Source organism: Heliconius melpomene, chromosome 11 (genome assembly GCF_056956725.1).
Source record: "Heliconius melpomene rosina isolate 202511_hmr_F chromosome 11, ASM5695672v1, whole genome shotgun sequence".
Classification (NCBI taxonomy): domain Eukaryota; kingdom Metazoa; phylum Arthropoda; class Insecta; order Lepidoptera; family Nymphalidae; genus Heliconius; species Heliconius melpomene.
Genome location: NC_140399.1, coordinates 724257 through 747008, shown reverse-complemented (window position 1 = coordinate 747008; position 22752 = coordinate 724257). Strand labels below are relative to the sequence as shown.

The window sequence follows — 22752 nt, the reverse complement described above, 5'->3', positions numbered from 1 at the left end:
GCAGGTCCAATGTCATCAACCTCTTCAAACATGTCCTTTGGGAGTTTTCCATGATTTTTACGTGACCTTCCTTCTATTTTTTGGATTTTTTATTGGTCACAAATACCGAACCTACCACCTTCTACAGTCTGACATTCCCCAACTAAGCTTTATTAGTGCCAATAAATATCAATGCATTTTTCTTATGCTTGGTTAATTTTCTTTCACAAATGATTCAATTCACCTGAACTTTACTATTTATAATATATTATTTTATAGATCACTGCACATAAAAAATATTATAATATGAATGATTTTAATACACATATTTATTTTAAACAGCCTTTCAGTGTAGACAAAGGGAACCTAGAGTTAAGACAATCTGTTCCATTTAGACGCTTCCGTTACCAAATTTCGTGTTGAGTTGATTAATTAACTGTTTTTATTTCTCAAATTTTAAAATTTTCTATTGTGTAAATATGTGATTTTATATAGATTCATTTCCTTGAGTGGATATTCTCTGTCACTGGTGCCCATGGGCACTGCCCCTTGTTTTCTAAAATTTGTATTAGTAATCTTCTTAGTTTAGTACTAGTATTGTTCTTCGTATACGTCTAAAGATGCAAAATATTTATCATGTCCAGCTACCCAATAAAACAATTCACATTTGGAATCACGATCGAGTCAAATGTTTTATTTACTATATTCGGTTGTCATTAATAATAGATCCAGCGTACTCCATGGGGATTGGAGCCATCACAATCGATTCTTCCTAATGTATTCTGTGTTCCGGAAGCTGTGGAAGATATGTGAGTGGTTTACTAAATCAACTGATTTATGACGTCGTCGTGGCGCAACGACAGAGCGTGTGACAGCAAACGCGACTGTCGCGGGTTCGACTACCACTCACCGCCTACTTCCTTACCCCACTCACTTTCCGCCGAATTCTGGATGCATGTTCAGTGGCGGAACGCCGCGCTTTTGCCTCGTTATCAGAGCGAGGAAATGAAAATGTTAAATAATTCATTTCCTCCAGAGGGAATCGAATATACAATCTGTCGTGTTTACAGTCGCCCACTTGTGTCCCTGCACCACGACTGGTCTTAATGGCTACCCTACTCCTCGTAAATATTATAAAAATTTAGGTGTCATCAACTTTGTAATCCATTAAGCAGGTAACCTAACTATAACGGCCAAATTTATTAAATTTCCATCAATATTGATAATAATTTTATTGTATTGTACATATTTCTTCCAACCAGCATAGAAAAACTAGTATAGTTCTCAGGGTAATTAGTATTTACTCATTACGAACCATGAATGCTACGCTAGAAGAAGCCTCCACATTAGACATTAAAGTAGCACAGGTGATGTTCCAGATTCAAAACATCTCAACGTGTATTCAAGATACATTTTGACAATGCTCTTTTTGGAATAGGACCTTTTGTCCGTTAATATCGAACAAAGAGTTGTATAACGGAGGCCAGTCGTGGCGCAGGGGCGCAAGGGGCGATAGGTTGTGGGTTTGATTCCCACTCGGGGGAATTAAATATTTAATATTTTCACCTTCTAGCTCTGGTAACGAGTCAGTTTCCTTTGCTATGTACGAGTGTACCTATGTACTGTGGTCATATGGAAATAAAAAAAAAGATTAACATAAAAGGATATTTTCACTTCAAACAAGTAATTCCTGCGATTAGTGCGTTCAACCAAACAAACTCTTCAGCTTTATAATATTAATATACAGTATAGATTCAGATTAAATTGAATGTATATTTCATAATTATTTATTTTTTAGATTGTGAACATAAAAAAACAAAATATGTTGACTCATTAACTAAGACGGTTAAGGGTTCGATCCCCACCCGAGGAATTTATTATATTTAAATTGTTTTAATTTCCTGCTCTGGTAGATAATACGCGACGTTGAGTTCCGCCACTTAACACGCAATGTCTCGAAATTAGCCGTAAAGGGGGCACAAAGTGTCTTAGCACTAGGTTCCATTTTCCTACCCTTCTATGCAAAATAAGCATGAGAGCTAAAAATACTACTTAATAATAGCGAGCACAGCTTACTTTTAGAAATGGTGAAAATTTTAAAGGCCAGTTCAAGATACTCGACGACGATGATATTTAAGTAGGCTATTAGACTGACCAAGCAGCTTTGGGTGACAAGGTTATATAATGTTTTATATCCATCCATCCATCCATCAGCCTTTCAACGTACACTATATATACATGCATACATGACTATGTTTTATATACATTTATTTAATAGTTTAAATTCCTCACTCTGGTAAGTTGACAAAACGTGGCGTTGACGTCCGCCATTTAACACTCAACGCCTACAGGAATCAGAGGAAAGAAAGAAACCGATGTGATTCAATGGGAATAGAACCTCTTAATGCTAGGTTCCTAGGTACCCTCTGTCTATATAATAATAATAATAGTATATTTAATTAAAATCAAATGACTATCTTAAGGCCATTATGGAACCACAGCATCTGACAATTAAGAGTTCGATTCTCACTCATTTTCATTTCTCCGCTCCGATAACAATACAATCTGCGGCGTTTAGCTCTGCCACTTAAGAGACATTGCATATGTCTCAAAAATTAGACGGTGTGTGAGAAATATAATATTGCAGACTCACTCAATCAGACTCGATAATTAAAATCAATTATCTTAAATTATTTTTAATTAATATTTATTGTTTGTATATAATATTAAATTATCAAAATTCATAACTAAGATCGAAATTAATATCTTAATGCCTAAACAATCACTTACATTTTTGATAGTAATTTCGGGACTAACCGTATTTAATAGGATAAGCTGCGATTAAGCCAACATAATAAAACGATTTACGGCCAAAATGTACTAATAATTAAAGACTAATTAACTTATCTTATGATTATATTTTTAGAAGTGATTTCCAAGATTTTAGTTTCGTTAATTATTTTTATAAATTTCTTAGATGGTTTTGTTTGATACTGAGAACAAGTAAAATTGGACGGCGATTTAAACTATACTCGTACCTACGCAAAGGTGAAGGTTAGAAAAAGTTATGGAGCAGTAAAAGATGATTTTTAAAAAATTCTACAGGAACAGAAAAAAGACCATTTTCAATTTTACTTAATAAAATCCACGCATCGTTTAAGGGTGACGCCTAGTCCTACTAATATTATAAATGTGAAAGTTTGCGATGTATGGAGTGTATGTTGTTTCACTATTACGTGAAAACTACTGAACATATTTAGATGAAACGTTACAGTAATATATCTTATATATCAGAATAACACATAGGCTACAATTAATGTAAAGATTTTATATCATTTGTCTGTAATAAAACAATTAGTAAAAACGGACGGAGCCGCGAGTAGATCGCTACCGTATATATAAAACTCTCCCAATTCTGTTTCTAATAGATAACGCACAGGCAAAGCTTGTGAGCGTAGCATGCTCAAATCTTGGCGTGCCAGCTGAAAGCTGCATTGGGAAATGCAGAGCAGCAATACGAAGTAATTTCCCGAAATTCTTACGGAAACGAGAAGAACGAGATTTTACGTTTAATAGTTCACGTAAATGAAGTTGGGAAGGTAAACTTGTGGAGAAAAAGTAAAGTGACGGATTTCAATTTTCTTTAAGTAAGCAAACTTAGCTATCTATAATATTATGAGCTGAATATTTATTGCGTTAATCTACTGCACTAATTAGTTTTTCTTTAATTGTTTTTTTTTTAGCTTCACGCTATATCGTGCACATGTAATAGTAGACAAAGAGAACCTGGGAACCTAATGTTAAGATACTTTCATTTCTTATATTACGCTAAGAGCAGCAAAACTAGAGCGAGGAAATGAAAGTTATAAATATTTAATTTCCTCGAACAGGAATCGAACCCATAACCTATCGCCTTTACAGTCGCACGCTTGTGCCCCGCACTACGACTATCTTCTTTTTAACCGACTTCTGTAAGAAAAGGAGGTTATCAATTCGACTGTATTTTTTTATTTTTTTTTTTTATTTTTATTTTTGTTACCTCATAACTTTTGACTGGGTGAACCGATTTTGATATTTTTTTTTATTTGAAAGGTGAAGCTTCCCGAATGGTCCCATTTTTTTTTGGTCCATGTCTGACAATGGTATCTATGAGAAAATCACATAAGTCTTAAATTTGCATTAGGTATGTGCGCGACAAATAGACGAATAACTCAATGTCGCGCCAACCGATTTTAATGATTCTTTTTTTATTTGAAAGGATACACTTCAAGGATAATTTGGTGAAAGTTTGGTTAGGTTCCGATTATGGAATCCGGAGAAAATTGAGAAAGTTTGTTTTTTTTGGTAAAAAATTGGTTATACTAATTACAGTAATTTTGTTGTCAAACTACTGCTACAACAACCTTACTACAATATCTAATTACTAACCCTGTTTGTTTTACTTGGCACCGACTTCAAAATTATAAAATCTTTATATAATTATTTTTCACTTCTTAGTTCGTTGTTAGAAGTCGGTTTTTCGTTTTGTTAAAAATTAATTTATTTGTATTGAATAGTCCATTTAGCGAGGAGGACTATAGTCCATATATTCCAAACATGAGATACACATATATTAGTAATTTCGATCACACAAACAAGCGTAGGTACAGGAGAAAACTAACAAAAAATAAAATGGCAAGTCACACAAAAAGAAGGTTCCGAACTCCGCACGGCACTTCCTACTCGTAGCAATGAAACGAAATTGCTATTTGCGTAAAAGTGATACATCCGCTGGTCCATTAGCGACTCCAAGTATCCCCTTTCCCGGAACTTACGTGAAGAACGAAGTTGACTTTTTTATTTCAACTGGGTTAATAGTATCTTTGAGGGATATTTTATTTTATTTATTTTTGTACGTAGCTGTCGTTTGTACATTAAAGTTTAATTGGTGTTTTTTTTGTGGTGTTTTAATTTTAATTATTAAGGGTATTGTGGTCGTTCAGAGAAATACTTATATATCTGTCAGGCTAGTCGTGACGCGTACCACTCTAAGCGGAACAGGTTTTGGGTTCGTGTTCCACTCTGAGAAATGCAATATAATATTTTTAATTCCTCGCTTTGATGACGAGACAAAGGAAACGGAAATATCTTAATGAGTACGAAGTGTCTTAACACTATCTTTCCTGGCTCACTCGGCCTATCCTGCTAAGTGCGAGTACATGGCAGGATGGACAAAGAATACAGCGTGAAGCTAAAAAAATACTCAATTTCCTATGAGAAACTCAACACTGTCTTTAATCTTTATACCGGAACAAGGCAATGAAAATAAATTAACATAACACTCCCGATTGGAGATTGAACTCACGACCGTTGCGTTTAGAGTTAGACTCAGTGTCGCTTTACGACAACCCATATAAATTTTATTTAAGCTTGAAAAATGTTAGTTATTATATAAAGTTGTATAAAGGTTTACAAATTTCAAGAAAATTGACGTAAATGACAATCTATCGATCGAACTTCCATAGTCTTGGGGTCTTTCAAGGCCGGCTGACGGGTAATGCAGTAGGTATATTGTAAAAGTAAGCCAATATCTATATATATAAAAGGACTTGTCCTCACTGACTGAGGTAAGACGCACGCACAGCCGTAACCGCTGTGCGTAGAAACGAGAAATTTGGACAAAAGTTTACTTTCGTAATCTGGACATCCACTAAGAAGGGATTTTGAAAAATTTTAACCCTAAAGGGGTGAAATAAGGGTTTAAAGTTTGTATGGAAAACAATTTAAATCGGCACCGATTTTTATAAAATTTGAAATTTAGATTTTTAAAAGTATTTAATTGAGCACGTGTTTCATCGTTTTCTAGAATTCTCCCCCTAAGGGTACAAATAAGGGGTTGAAAGTTTGTACAGGTTTTTTTTAAATCGTCACCAATTTTTATAAAATTTTAAATTCAGACTCTTAAACGTATATAATTAAACACATATTTCATGGTTTTCTAGAATTCAGCCCCTAAGGGTGCAAATAAGGGGTTGAAAGTTTGTATGGGAAAATTCTTAAATCGCCACCGATTTTTATAAAATTTGATATTTAGACTCTTAAAAATATTTAATTGAACATATGTTTCGTGGTTTTCTAGAATTTACCCCCTAAGGGTGCATATAAGGGGTTGAAAGTTTGTATGGAAAAATCTTTAAATCGCCACCGATTTTTATACAATTTGAAATTTAGACTCTTAAAAATATTTCATTGAACACATGTTTCATGGGTTATTAGAATTCACCCTTAAATACGCAAGCGAAGCTGCGCGCGTCCGCTAGTATTGTATAAGGCTAGTTCTAGCAGTCGAGATAAAAGAGGTAACTGGTTCAAATATTCGAGTTTTTTTTTTATTACATACAAAAGATAAATAAATATAAATTTTAGGTTATTGATAGTAATCATTTTTTAAACCACCTTCATGCTTGTTCCCGCAATAGTACCTAATGATAGTTTTATATTACAATCCTTATATTACATGTAATTTTCGTAATTTACTTCGAATCGAACCCTGAAATTGGATATTTTTAACCAGGCCGAAAGAAAATGTTGGAAAGCGTTACGTGTCATTTCCGGGTAAGGGGACACTTAGTGTAGTCGCTAATGGACCAACGGATGTATCGGTTTTGTACAAATAAAGCCTTTTATTTCTTATATAATTTCTAAATGAAAATTGCCACAATAATGAAGATTAGTAATTTGAAGAAATTTAGTAATTTGAAGCGGTTTGAAACGGTAGTGAGTTCAATCCCATTCGAAGAAATTAATTATTTTTATTTTATCGCTGCAATATCAAGACTAAATGCGGCTCTAAGGTCCGCCACTCAAGACGTAATGTCTCAAAAATTGGGTACTTCGTGGGTGTTTAATCATATTTTGTACAGCAACTACGTTCTATGCGTCCTCTGATCAATTTTACGGTAAGGGTGGCCTGGAAGATCGCTTGTGTTGAAAAGCTTATATACCAAACCACAGAGCAAACTGTATACCTCTGTTTTAATATTATATCCTATCCTATATCTTATAAAACAAAGTCGCTTTTCGTGTCTGTCTGAACTTTCTAACTCTTCTTCTTCTAAACCACCCAACGGATTTGTATGCGGTTTTCACCATTAGGTCGAGTATTTCTCAGGAAAGGTTTATATATAGTTTACTAGCGGACGCGCGCAGCTTCGCTTGCGTATTTAAGGGTGAATTCTAATAACCCATGAAACATGTGTTCAATAAAATATTTTTAAGAGTCTAAATTTCAAATTTTATAAAAATCGGTGGAGATTTAAAGATTTTTCCATACAAACTTTCAACCCCTTATTTGCCCCCTTAGGGGATGAATTCTAGAAAACCATGAAACACATGTTCAATTAAATATTTTTAAGAGTCTAAATATCAAATTTTATAAAAATCGGTGGCGACTTAAGAATTTTCCCATACAAACTTTCAACCCCTTATTTGCACCCTTAGGGGGTGAATTCTAGAAAACCATGAAACATATGTTCAATTAAATATTTTTAAGAGTCTAAATATCAAATTTTATAAAAATCGGTGGCGATTTAAGAATTTTCCCATACAAACTTTCAACCCCTTATTTGCACCCTTAGGGGGTGAATTCTAAAAAACCATGAAACATATGTATAATTATATACGTTTAAGAGTCCAAATTTCAAATTTTATAAAAAATGGTGATGATTTAAAAAAACCTATACAAACTTTCAACCCCTTATTTGCACCCTTAGGCGGAGAATTCTAGAAAACGATGAAATACGTGTTCAATTAAATACTTTTAAAAATCTAAATTTCAAATTTTATAAAAATCGGTGCCGATTAAATTTTTTTTCCATACAAACTTTGAACCCCTATTTCACCCCTTTAGGGTAAAAATTTTTCAAAATCCCTTCTTAGTGGATGTCCAGATTACGAAAGTAAACATCTGTCCAAATTTCACGTTTCTACGCACAGCGGTTACGGCTGTGCGTGCGTCTTACCTCAGTCAGTGAGGACAAGTCCTTTTATATATATAGATTATTTGTACATTCTTATCTAAATTAACATAAATAAGATAAATGTGTATAAAGTCCTACCCGTTGAGACACTTTCGCGCATGCGCTGCTTTAATGGTAAGTATTACATGAAAAAAATGTACTAGAGTATTATTCCTCTTAAAAGATCTACAAAAAAGTCCCCGACAGCAAATTTTTATCTTTTAAGAATAACGTGTAGTGATCATATTTCTGTCTAAAAATAGTAATTTCAATATATTTTTTATTGTGAGGGATATATTTCCATAATGGTATTAATCCTTATCCTTTAAAATACTTTATTAATTTTCTACGTTAAACGAAGATAAAATTTGCTTTTTACACTATTTCGAAATTGCGAATAGTTTTAGAGAAAAACGCATTTAATTGTTGACACATCCCGCCGTTGACACATCAGCTGTATGTTACTCAAGTTTCACTTATCCCTTACTCTCAGCATATAAATAAGTATATTAGTTACGTTGGCCATTTAATGTAGATCAAAACTGTCTTTTACTGTTTTTTCATTTTAATAAGTACTTTAGAAGTTGTTACAATATCAAAACATCCTTGCTGCGAAACGCGCCCCGCGACGTCTTGCTTATACAAGCGCGTCATGAGCAGTCATCGGTGGTTCAGTGGTAGAATGCTCGCCTGCCACGCGGGCGGCCCGGGTTCGATTCCCGGCCAATGCATTCTATTTAGTTTTCCTCACAGGCAGCCACGTAGTGCTTGCTTTTCATCAGGAACAGAATACTCTCTTCAGCATTAACCACGAGCTCGAAAAAAAAAACCCGCCCGCTATAGAGGCATAGCAACGAAGATCTAGATGCGTTTGCACGTATTGGATAATTGGAGTTGAATGTATTATTTCAGCGCGATATATTTGGTTTCATATTTTTTGTAGTAGTTATTAGTAGGTAGGCTTTTGTTTATAATTTCTTCCGTTTATATATATAATAATAGTCATTTAACTATCTAAAAATAGTAATTTAAATATATTTTAATAAGTACTTGAAAAGATTAGTATCACAGATATAAAATTACGGTACCTAAAATCCTTGCTGTGTAAAACAATTGGAAAATCCTTATTGAAACTACTAAAATGCGGGTTGCATTAGGGTTTAATTAATTTTCACATTATCTTAAGTGATTTGCAAACATACATTATATGAATAATCCAGTAGTAAAAGCGGGCGAAGCCGCAATAGGGTCGCTAGTTTATTATAAAATACATAAATATTGTCAAACCATTAAAAAAAAAAGATCAAAACTGTTGCACTCGAGTGAAGATTTCCTTGGAAGTTGTAGATAACTGTAATTAAGTCTCAAGTTTCATTTCTCTACAGCAGATGGCCGCGTTACTAAAAAATAAAGTTTCCACCTTTCACCTGAGACTCGTAAGGATTCCTTCCTTTTAGTTGTAACTTAATTATTTTGAGACTTGGTTCTTTCTAGTACCTACTGTATAGGAATGGATATAGAATTATTTAGATCTAGAACATTAGTAAGTTTTAAATAATTTATGATATTTGATGATTTGTAGTAATATTTTCATTCAGTATCGGTCGTTCTAATCAGTAGTAATATTTTTGTTATTTTTTATGAAAAATCCGAAACTTTTAATATTTACTTCGCCGTGGGGAATGGAGTGTCTCAACGTTACGTTTTCTCTACCTTCCTTTTTATATACGAGATACTGCGTGCAACTAAAAAAATCTATATTAAAAGTCATTGTATTTAGTTAAATTAATTCACAATTCCCATAAGACAAATAATTCGACACCTAACAATCAACCTCTGCGAAATTAATAAAAAGAAAAAAAATCAAAGAAACAAAAAAACTACTTAACACAACAAAAAAAAGGTACCCTAATGAAATAACTTAAGCAATTTCCTAGAAAATGGAAGTAGAAATATAATTTATAGTTCCCATCCACAAACTTCATTTCACATATAATACAATTTTCGTCGTTTCCACGGGCCCAGGTCTATTCACGTTGAAATATAACAATGGGGACGTTTATCTTTATTTCATTCAAAAGCACCTCAAATCACTGGCGATGGCTGTTTCTTGAGTTTTTTTCTTTCTATTATAATCATATTATAGATTTTATCATTTTTATTGAAGGGAAGTGGCGTCTTCTTAACCTTTGTCTAGTACAATCGTAGTACTACTTTTTTAATTTTACATGTTATACCTATGAGGTAAACCAGTGCCTCGAGCCTAAGGCCGACTCTCATCAACCATTTCATACAAGACCTCCGGGAGGTATCATCGATATTGAGTTCGCAAAGGTTAGCTGAGTTCTACTTCCCCCTCTCTTGCTGTTCACTCACTCTTAGCAAAATCTTTAAGCAAAAGATGGTAGCCTAATCTTTCTTTTAGTAGCAATCAAGTAAAAAATTAAAAAGTTTTAAACATAAGGCGTACGGAACATCTGCAACTCACGTCAGCCATCATTTTTGATGATCTCCATCTGGAAGATTTACAGTCATTTGCAATTTGCAAGAGATTCGCATATTTTACCGTTTTTACTTTTTCTCTGTATCTTAGGAAAATATTTACAAGCTGTATTTTTTTAGTTTTACATTACATCCCACATATAGCCAGAGTACGCAGGGATAATCTAATATTAAAACACTCCGTTCTCCACTTCCCAATCATTCAATCTATTAATAAGATAATGAAAGTAATTTATCCCACCTAGCCGCTTAACTAGGCGGCGACGGCTATTTATATTATTATAATAGATGTAATATGGTCATTTCAAAATAACAATATAATAATTATATATCTACACGATTATAGTTGTTAATAATAGAACTAGCAATTATATTAACACACAAATGTGCCATATGATTTAATGCAAACAAGATCAATTGGCTATTTATTGCGTAGTATCGGCTTATTAATAAAGGAAAATAGTGAAAGTATTTTCATATGTGTCGCAGCTTAACAAAATTTTTTTGTGCCTTAAAACGATTGTGGGTTCGATTTTTCAATGATAAGATATTATTATTGTATTTCAAATTTCTAAGTTCCTCACTTTATATATATTTTATGTTCAAAAAACACAACATTTTTTCTAATTTTTATTAATCAAGAAAACCTCGAAAAAAATTAAAATCAAATTAAGCAGAATGTCTCCCAACAGTTGAAAATAATATATTCTTGAGTCATGACTAAAGATTCTGGATTAATACGCCTTTCAAGATCTTATAGACTTTTGTATATTTATATGGTTTATTTATTAACCAAACATATTACAAGCTGTGTCTGTGTGTACAAGATCAATATATATTATTACTATAAATAAAATAACTAAGGAGGAAATGGATGGATGTTTATGTAAGGTGTTGCCTGGCAAGGTCGATTATCAATAAAATTGATTGTCAAAGATAAATGATCCTTTCCTAATATTATAAATATATTACAGCTACATATATACTGCTAAGTTAATAAATTAACATTTTAATTAAATTATCCAAATAATTCAATATTATGACAAAACCTACTAGCATCAATTTGAAAAAGAGCTGATATTCTTCAAACTGCTAGAGCTTATTACCAAGCATAAATTAAAAACCACTAGAAAATAGATTTTTTATATAAAAAAATGCTAAAATTCGTTAATTTATTCAGGAGCTACGATGCCACAGACAAACAGGTCAAACCTTTTTTCGTCGGGGATTAAAAATAAAGCAGAATAAAACACTAACCACGAGTCTGTTCAAATACCTCTTAAGATTTAGACAGCGTAAGCTAGTTAAGTACGACACTTGAAATTTCGTCTACTTCATTATAAAACAGTATTTCATCTTCATTATTTAAGTGCCTTAGTTGTTTGTATTTTGATACTAAGTCAAAGGTTTATTTGCTTGTCAGAAATTTATGATCATTATGTTATGATTCTTCTTTCCGCTTTTCCTGAATATTCTCAATATTTTTTTAACCTCGCGCGTTATCAAAGGGTACGCAAAGGAAACCTAGTGTTATAACATTATGTTCCCATTAAGACACTTTATCCACCGTTTACCGTTTACCGGAAAAATTGCGTGTTGATTAGCGGAACTCAACGCAGAAGATATGCAAAATATTATATTAAATTATTTTGAAGATAAAGCCAAATTTAAGACATTACGTGTCAAATGGTAGAACTGACGTTCATCGAAATTAATGCATTGTCACAAGTAATCAAATCCACAATCATCACATTCACAGTTCACTATAAAATATTATTCTTATAACAATATAACATTTACAATAATATATAATTTAAATGCTATAGGGACTTTTCTTCTTCTAAGTCATTTGACCTACTCCTGACTACGATAGGCTTTTGAACTTAGAAACCTAGTGTTCAGTGATGTATATTTTCCACTCCATATATCTTTTATTATATAAAAGACAACTTTATATTACAAATAAAAAATATCTGCAGCCAGTCGTGGCGGAGGGGCAGAAATGTGCGTTGCGACTGCGACAGGTTGGGGGTTCGATTCCTGGGGATGGAATATATATATTTTTTATTTCTTCGCTCTGGTAACGAGGCAAAGCGCGGTTTTGAGTTCGCAATGCCATCATATTTCAGCGGAAAGCAGAGAACGGAAGCGTTGTGTAACGACCGTCTCGTTCCTATTAAGACACTTCCGTTCCCAAATTTACACCGATTTTGGAGGTAAACATTTAAAGTTATGAAATATATTTCACTATTATAATGTTTGATAACAATTAATTAACTATTACGAAGTTTAAATTATTCAATTAAACTTTCTTAATTTAGTCTTGCCTTTGTGGTTTCATGTGGATTTGGAAATGGGATGCAGCTTCTAATCTATATTCATACTAATATTATAAATCTAAAGAAATTGTTTGGTCGAACGCACTAATCTTAGGAACTACTGGTTCAATTTCATTTTTTTGTGTTCGATAGTCCTTAAAATGCTATAAAGCCTACATAATATCATTATGATCGCTTCGAAGAAAATTAGTTGTAACTATTCGATACATTTACGATTTATACGAACATAATATATATCTAAAAATCTTTAAATTGGAACCGATTTTTATAAGATTTGAAAATCAGACTTAAAAATATTTCATTGAACAAGTGTTTCGCGGTTTATTACAACTTACCCCCAAAACTGAAACTAATTTCACAAATATCTATATATATAAAATCGAAAAGTCACTCACTCATCACGAAATCTCAGAACTACAAGTGCTAGGAATCTCAAATTTTGCGTAGGATTTACTTATAGGACGTAGGTGCTCGCTAAGACGGGAATTTGCAATATTCGACTTGTAAGGGGTTGTTTTTGGGGTCGAAAGTTTGTATGAAACTTCGTTACTACAAATGCTAGGAGTCTCAAATTTTGCATAGACGTCACTAGGACGTAGTCATGGAGACAGAAATTAATAATAACATAGTTCACGCGGGTGTAACCGCGAGCGGGCCGCTAGTCTATACTTATAATAAATCTGTAGAAAAGTCATTTCTGTACATTGAAAATATTTAAAAAAAAAATAGCTAGGGTGTTAAAGGACAATTAACAGAATCCATTTCCAGCATTTTTGGAATTTTTGTCTGTTTGTCTGTTTATCTGTTTGTCTGTTTGTCTGTTTATGTGAACACGTATCACGTAAAAAGTACACAACAAATTTAAGCAACGTTTACATATAAAAATTACAAGTAAATCAGAGTAGGTTTTAGTTATTATTTCATTGTAATCGCTTCAGTCTATCAAAAGATATAAGTATTTAACGTTTTCAAGAAGTTAATATTGGAGATCTATTGACAACAAATAGTAAGTACTACCGAATCTTGATAACGAATAAAACATCTCAACAAGTTATTATTTGTTAAGCATTAATTACTTCGGGAGAAATATAATTAATTTTGAAACTTTAGCAAAATATAGTTTTTGATTATTTATACTGAGAAAACGGTATGTTTTAACTATGATCGAACGATTACAGTTTAACTATTAGCACAATAGATGGCGCTCTGGCAAGATTCTCTGGAAGAAAAGAATTTGAAAACGTGTTAATTACATGACTGTTGATAAAAATATAAATAAAATTAAATAGTCTGTTAAGTGTAGTAAAATATGTTTTTTGATTACTTATACTGAGAAAACGGTATGTTTTAACTATGATCGAACGGTGACAGTTTAACTATTAGCACAATAGATAGCGCTCTGGCAAGATTCTCTGGAAAAAAAAGAATTAGGGAATGTTGTGTTTTTATCAGTGTATATATGTTTATAACATAACTTATTTATATCTATTAATATCATATTTATTATTACTATTTACACCTTTCTGCTATCTTCTTTTCTTTCAAACGGTTGCATGTAAGAAAGCGCTTTTAGTGATAAGGCGCGCCATTGCACTTTTTTATTGTCTTTTTGTAAATATTGTTACTGTATTGTTTCTTTGTTTTTAGTGCAATAAAGTATTATTATTATTATTATTATATACTAGCCGACCTGCTGCCCCGAATAGCAGAATAAGTATTAAAAACACAAAATAAAGAATGACTGTTAGGCGGTACGAAGTTCGCCAGGTCAGCTAGTATTTAATAAATATTCGTATGACTCAAGTGGGCGAAGCGTCCTGAGTCTGCTAGTATAGAATAAAAAAATAACCTATAAAATATAAGTAACTTTTCTAACAAACAAACCATTTCCTTTCATTTCTATTTAATCGCTTTATTGGACTCTATACTTTTATTATAGGTTTACGTGTGGATTGTTATCTGATCGTATCCAGCCTTGTTAAAGTTTTGGTCTTAATTAAAAAAGTTTTCGTATATTTAAGCTCCTTATAACTGGTTTTTAGAAAGTATATAATTCTTTAAAAAATCGATCAAATGCGAGTCGCCCTCGCATACCAATTTCAGTATTGTATGTCAACGGGCAGTTCAATTTGTAAAAGTTGACAAACTTAAGTTTGTGGACGTATACACTCATTTTCTATGAAATGAACTACAAATATAAGTTCTTAATATATTTTTTCTAGATACAATTTCACTTTTCGGAATGTTCTGTACTTTAGGGAACCGTAAATTTAAATATTTGATATTATTTTCAGATCGATTACGTACATTTACGTGATCTCGAGCTCAAATAAATAAAAAAAAAATGCTTTTGACAGTTTGACAGGTGGACAACAAAGTGACCCTATAGGGGTTCCGTTTTTACTTTTTGAGGAACTTTAAAAATGTATAAAATTTGAATATATTTGGCTTGTACCGCCGCTTGGAAACGGTCCAAGCACTCTGGCCACAAAGCTATTTGTTTTTATCAAGCTACGTCGAAGTTCTTAAACGTTCATTACAACCTATTTTGCAGTGTTTGAGAACCGATAGTCGTGAGTTTGATTCTAACTTAAGGAAGTAATAAAACTAAATCTTTTTCGGACTTGTAAAAAATGGCAGTTTTCAAAAACTCACACAGAATGAGGGAATAAAAAATAGGCATATTTTTTTTAAAAAATCAAAACCACGACCACAGTGTATATAACAATACCTATCATAGAAAAGAACTTCTAGTATTGATAAACGAAACTATTTGAATTTTTCTTTTGAAATAATTACTCTTTAACCGTTTTTATCGTGAAGTTCTTAAATTAAATTAAATGATGTTTTTTCATATATAAATAAATGGAAATTAACAGCAGTCGAAAAGTACCATAAAACAAAAATAGTAACTGTAAGAACAAAACCAAACTGTGTGAAGTATTTATTCACCTAATTCCGTTATTATTTGACCTAGCAAGGTTGCCCCTGAGAGCGCACTTGTGTGGGAACAAAAACTTAATTTGCTTGCGCGAACTGCGAACTAAACATATATAATCTTGGAAATATATGTAAGACTTTTATATATTTATATAATATGTATGTATGTACATATAGATACAAAAACCCACCTTGGCGCAGTGGGACAGCTCCTGAATGTAAACGCGATAGGTGCCTTCGATTCCCAGTCATGCGATTGAAGTATTTCCACGTCCTCGCTCTGGTACTAAGAAAATTCGCGGCGTTGAGTTGTGCCATTCAACACACAATATGCACTAAGATAGCATATCGTCCAGTTGAAGAGACATTAAAGGTTGAGTGACACAGGCTACTTGCTAGTTACGTGTTGTATAACAAGACAGACAGAACCTACTGGTTTGTTACAAGCTTTTATTTAGCTTTTATTTATTTTACCTTTTCCTATGTTAGTCTGTATTAAAAAATTTTGTAAATTAAATTTGATCTACTTTTCGGTAGCATGTATAAATCGCAATGGAACCGGAAGGTAGCCATAGGAAGTTTGTAGTTAGAGGATACAACCCCATCGAGCGTCACAAACTTCTATTTAACTTGCAATGTATGTAATCACGCTGCTGCTGGAATCTTGCATGAAATTTTGAAACAGATATCACCCGATGGACCTGCAATTTTGTACAGATGTATTGTTTGGATGGCAATGCATATCGCACTAAGTTTTTTGCGTTCGTATAATATGGGTGTGTGTGTGTGCGGAATATAGCGTGAAGCTGATTTGTTTTTTGTTTTTAAAACAAGCTTTTTTAAATTTACTAAAATATACTATGCTACTAATTACACAAGTTATACGATTTTATTTATGGAAAGACTTACTTGTAGATAAACGAGTAAATTAAATAACATCTTACTCTGAAACTAAGTAAACACAAATACTTTAATCTCGAGACAAGCTTTTAAATCACATAAATTGACATTAAAAGTTATTTTTTGTGCATTTAAGTAAAAACTTTTAAAAAGTTTAACTTTTTTATTTTAAATATGTAGTTTGGACAGACAAACTGCGCTGCAATGCTTCTGAATTCAGCGAAAAGTGGAGAACGTCTTATAGGAACGAACTGACTTTACATTACGTTGTCAGGTTCCCTCTCTCTTGAGTCCAGTTTCATCCATTCCAGTTCATTTGCCAACTTACATTTGGTCAGGTAAAGTTCCATACTTAGAATGATAAAAATCAATTATAACCAACCAGTAATCACATTCTGAAAACCTAAGAAGGCCTTATATGTCGACGAAAAAAAAAAATTATAATATTAAATGAAATTTACATATATTTACAGAAAAATATGTACAATATTGATGGTATTCATAAATAAAAAACGTATATAAGTAAGTAAACCTGAATCGTCGACTGTCAAGAGCTAAACAATTTACTTGGGAAAAATGTGCTCCACTCAGGCCACGGTAGATGTCTTCATAAAATATTCTGTGCTCCGTAGCTTCTAAAGTGTCTTAGATGAAATCTAATAGGCTTGGATTTTACTTGGATAAGTGAATGTATATATAGATGTAATATTTTTTTAGAAAGTATATGTCTAGGAAATGGATGTTGTGGATAGGTGGGTGTTGACGGTTATGGGTTCAATTCAGATTAGGGGGAATGAAATATCTAATATTTGTCGTTCCTTCGATTTGGTACCACGTGAAAAGTGAGGAATAGAAGCGTAAGACACTTCTATGGGAACGGAGTGTCTTAACAACAGATTCCCAGGATCTTCTGCTGGTACATTTTAAAAATGATACAGATAAACGAAAAAAATGAGTACAGATAAAAAGAAAAAACAAAAATAATAAAAAAATATCACCTGATAAATAGGTGATAGCTTAAAATGAAATAAGGAAACGTTTCGTGTTTCAACTCCTTGAAGGACGATTACTCGCGTGGGTTCATTTCAAAAGAATGCTTGCTTATTTATTTTTAAATTTTTCTTGGGGTCAAATGTAAGAATTTAAAATTTTCTACGCTTCGATTTGCCTGTGTGACCGTAAATTATTTTCTAGATTTCATTTAATTATTTTCTAAATTTCTATTTTCCTGCGTTCTTGGCAATAATTATGTTTTAATTATTTTAATTTTACTGCTCTTGTAGACTATGACGGACTCTACCACTAACTTCCTTCTGCCTATATTCGGGAAAAGCGTGAAGCTCCCAATATATTTTTACATATACCACGTGAAATTGGGCTATAAATCTGCCAAGCTCCGTTACCAAGGTCTATAAGTCTTGCATTTTTACCGAATTACGTTGAAAAAAATCCTTGTTTAGACAGTCTTTGTTTTATATCTTGGAGTCATAAAGAGATTTTTCACCGAGAGCGTGAAATTTTCTTATATGAAAATCATTTTTCAGTGACACTTTCTATGTGTTTTTCTGTATTTTATCGTTGACGTGTAGTATGTATGGGGACAGTTAATATTTCATTTTTTAATTTATGTAATTTTTGTAGCTTCATGCTATATCCTATGTACTAAAACAGAAGGAACTTAATGGTAATAACTCATATTCCTCCACTTACCAGAGCTAGAAAAAAAATAACTCGTTCCCTCAATTGAGAATCGAACCCACGCCTTCGCGTTTACATCCACATGCTATACTATGTTAAAACAAATCATTACCTACAATCGCTTCAATTGATATTTCAGCAAATTAAGACCAGGCCTAGGTTTACGCCTCATTTAATCCTCATATTTTATGAAATAACATAACTGTCAGCGTACTAGGTATATACATATATACGTATATGTATATATATGTAAATACTACCTCATAGGTCTATAGTAATTAATATATCATTACTATACTAATACTGGAGTAATGTGGTATTCAATTTCACAGTTCAAAGTTCGTTTTATATTTGACACGACTTGAAAGACTTGTATTACGTTCTAATTTAGTTAATTTCTTAGAGACGTAGGCAAGGCGGTCGTGAGTTTGATTCTCGCCCTAGTAATATATGACAATTATTGATCCGGATATGTTCAGTGGAGGAACTTAACGCCGCGCTTTGTTTCGTTACCAGAGCAAGGAACTGAAAATTTTAAATATTCCATTCTTCTGAGTGAGAATCGAACCTGCAATCATTGGCGTAGAACCCACTTCATATATCAAAATAACTCATGCTTAATTGCGATTGTTTCTCCACAGTATATTATTTTAGCGGGTGCTTTTTACAAAATAAAAGCTTGAACAACAAAAAATATATAAATTAATTTATATAATGGACAGGTGCTTAGAAACACGACGCCGCATCGATGAACGTTTTTACCGGATTTTATGAAGATATTGTTTACTTTGTAAGATGTTTCAGTGAAATTTGTATGGAATTTAATTAAAATGTGATTTTGGTTTTTGTGTTATATATAAACTACTTTACTACTTCCCGTAACTTCGTTTTGTTTTTAGCTTCACGGTGTATGACGCACATAGCCGGGTACACAGAGTGTTGATACACTCTGTTCCCATTACGGCACTTCCGTTCCCTACTTTCCGCCAATTTCTGGTGGCATTTATAACTCACAAAATTGGTAAGTATTAACAATTCAACAATTCAAAGACCAAATGACTTTATAATTGTTAGGTGTTTCTTGTTGCTTAAATACCTTATATAAGTAAATCCGGGTTGAACAGATGGTTATATTCACATAAAATATTCCTAAGAGGCCAAAGGCGGGTACGTAAGGGCTTATGCGTAGATATTAAAAATTAAATTTGTATTCGACTTTTGCAGATGTTGCTCATTTTTAGTGTTCATCTTTATTATTCTATAGTAAAATAACAGAGAAGTTAGTGTAATCTCTAATATTATAAGCCTGCAGTGTATGTAGGGCTCGATGCGCCTATCTCAGGAACGACTAGTTCCAAATGGAAAATTATTTTTGTATTCGATAGTTCATTTATCATGAAAAGCAGTAGGATATATAATGTGATTTTTAATATTTAAAGTGTTATTCTACATTTAGGAAATAAGCTCGGACTGAAATCTCGCTATGTTAACATATTTAAACGTTTTTAAAAAAGTACTATACAGTTTCAATGCAATTTCTGTATCTGTAATCAAAGTCTAGAGGTTTTCTCACACTATTAAATATTATACACAATGTTAAATATTTCATTTCCTCGCTCTGGTAAAGAGGCATATCGCGGCGTTGATTCCCGCCACTCAACACGCAGTGCCTCCAGAATAGGTTCCCACTTCCCTCTATTTAACTCGATATGTGCACGATATGGAGTGAACCTAAAAAATCCTGTCATTGGATTTGATACTAATACTATAGTAAAACTACACAGATATTTCCCAACTTTGGCACAATAACGTTGATATCGATTTTAATTCTAAAGCCTATTCAGTTTAACCTTCACTCAGTCACGGGCTGAGCTGAGCTCTTTGATAAAAAAATATATAAAGCATTCTAGATATGCAATTCATGTTTGAATGAAGGCTTTTAAAAATTGTGGACACGTTTCATATTAAAACTTTCATAAGATATTTTAGACTGGGATCCGGCCGTTGAATCCTGCATAAACGAGTTTTCTTAATTAAACCTATATTAATGAATAATACATGATTAGTAGAACAGATTACACCTGGGTTGCCTGGAAGAATCCTGCCGCAATCACCTTTAATTACATTTTTTCGTAACTCGTTTTTGGAGAAAATTGCACCCATACGTTTTTTATATGAATCGCACATCATTTGAAAGATAATCGCATAAGGAATTGGAAAATTAAGGGTTGCCAGCTCTCAGTCTGCCGCAAGTCTAGGGTTGCCTGGTTTAAACATGTCACTAAATGTTAATAATTTGCACTCATGTGTTTTTTTAATGAATTATATATCAAATTAAAGCTTATTTTTTTCTGAACACTATAAAACAGGGTTGCCTGGAAAATTCCTGCCGCAAACAGGGGTTGCCAGCGTTTGAAATATTTTATTCCGGTTCCGTTTGACTATGAGAATAGACGATAAAATGCGCGGTCTGCCTTATGTTTTAAAGTAAAATATTATATAATAGAAGGTCAATCTTAAAATCAATGTTTATTCTAATTGTTTATCTGTTAAATGATGATTTTAATCATATTAAGTACACGCAGAAAACTATTTAAAGATCATAAGGCAGAAGAAATCATCCTTATTTTTCAAGTAAAATAATGAATCTATAATATTCTTTTTCTTTGCAAAATCTATTTTCTAAATACTAATATTTATTTATTAATTTAAATTACCATTTTGAAACAATTAAATTATCTAATTAAATAAATGTTTACAAATATCGATCTTCTATAAACTATTAATATACATACATATACATCATGTTCCCTTAATATAAAGAAGGGTGACCATTATTGCGGATATTTTTTTTATTAATTATATTGAAAAATACATTTCAATGAACTCTCTCTCTCTCTCTCTCTTCGTCCTCTACTTGTTTGATTTGATTTGATTAGATTTTTTCTCACGCAATTTTTAATAATTTGCATAGGAAAGAAATATATATAATAGAATTATAATAAACAAAACTAAGTTAGCAAAATAAATTCGAAGAAAATCCGACAGTAATGCCGACTAATAAACGCTATTTACGGTTTATGACCAAGAGTCGGCAAATATCAATTAGTTGGCTATTTTTTACTATAGATAAACATTTTGCGGCGTGATACAAAGCAAACCAAATGCAATAAAATTATTTTCGAAGATGTATTGTTTCTAAATGCAATAAAAGTGCAGATGGCCAAATGAGTTGTTTTTGAGCATATTACTTAGTTACTTACCTTTCGTTTTGGAGTAAAGACGTTTTTACTTGACAAAAATGAAGATGTGAAAATGTGATAGAATTTAACAAGGAATCTTTCCAAAAGTGTAAAATTATGTTATTGTTTCGCCAAAAAATGAATTTTAAATACAGTGACATTTTTTTAAATAGTGACATAATGCACGGTTATCATTTACAGTGTTACAAAAAGTTCATTGTTTTAAAACAAAAATATAAAGAAGTATTTTTTAATTATTTTCTAATGCAAAACGAAAGTATACTATAATCTTTAATATTATATAGTTTAATAAAATGTGACAATTGTGGTCGTGGGAATTGCCTCAGTTTTGATTACACTAAGTTAGGGACGTGAGTGAGTGATTACGCTTTATTATAATTATAAGAACAATTCTTTCAGACCTAAATGCCTTAAAAACTATCAGTATAGACGGACAAGTTCTTGCTAGCGACATTTTTTTATCTATATTTTTTAATAGTTTTTATTAGTTGAATAGTTTTCATTTACTTTGCAAAAACGTAAATATTCGTACCAAAAAGATGGGCGCCATAGTTCTTTCTATGGATACGGACGGCGTTGTCAAACAAACAAGCAGAGGGCGAAGAGAGAGAGAGATTGTTTATTGAAATGTAATTTTCCATATTTTCTTAATTAATAAAAAAATATCCGCAATAATTGTCACCTCTCATTATATTAAGGAAACATGTTGTAATTAATACCTTATAGTAGATCGATATTTGTAAACATTTACTTAATTAGATAATTTAGTTGTTTTGAAAGGGTTATTTAAATTAATAAATAAATATTAGTATTAGAAAATAGATTTTGCAAAGACTCAATATTATAGATTCATTATTTTACTTGAAAAATAAGGATGATTTCTTCTGCCCTATGATCTTTAAATAGTTTTCTGCGTGTACTTAATATGATTAAAATCATCATTTAACAGATAAACAATTAGAATAAACATTGATTTTAAGATTGACCTTCTATTATATAATATTTTACTTTAAAACATAAGGCAGACCGCGCATTTCATCGTCTATTCTCATAGTCAAACGGAACCGGAATAAAATATTTCAAACGCTGGCAACCCCTGTTTGCGGCAGGAATTTTCCAGGCAACCCTGTTTTA

The 22752-nt window shown here is 32.2% G+C and overlaps 1 protein-coding gene across 1 annotated transcript in view; it reads left to right on the top strand.

Moving 5' to 3' along the window:
• The window catches only part of Nlg3 (Neuroligin 3), an 86469-nt gene that overhangs the window by 1423 nt on the left and 62294 nt on the right, over positions 1 to 22752 (top strand). The gene's annotated exons all lie outside the window — the stretch shown is intronic.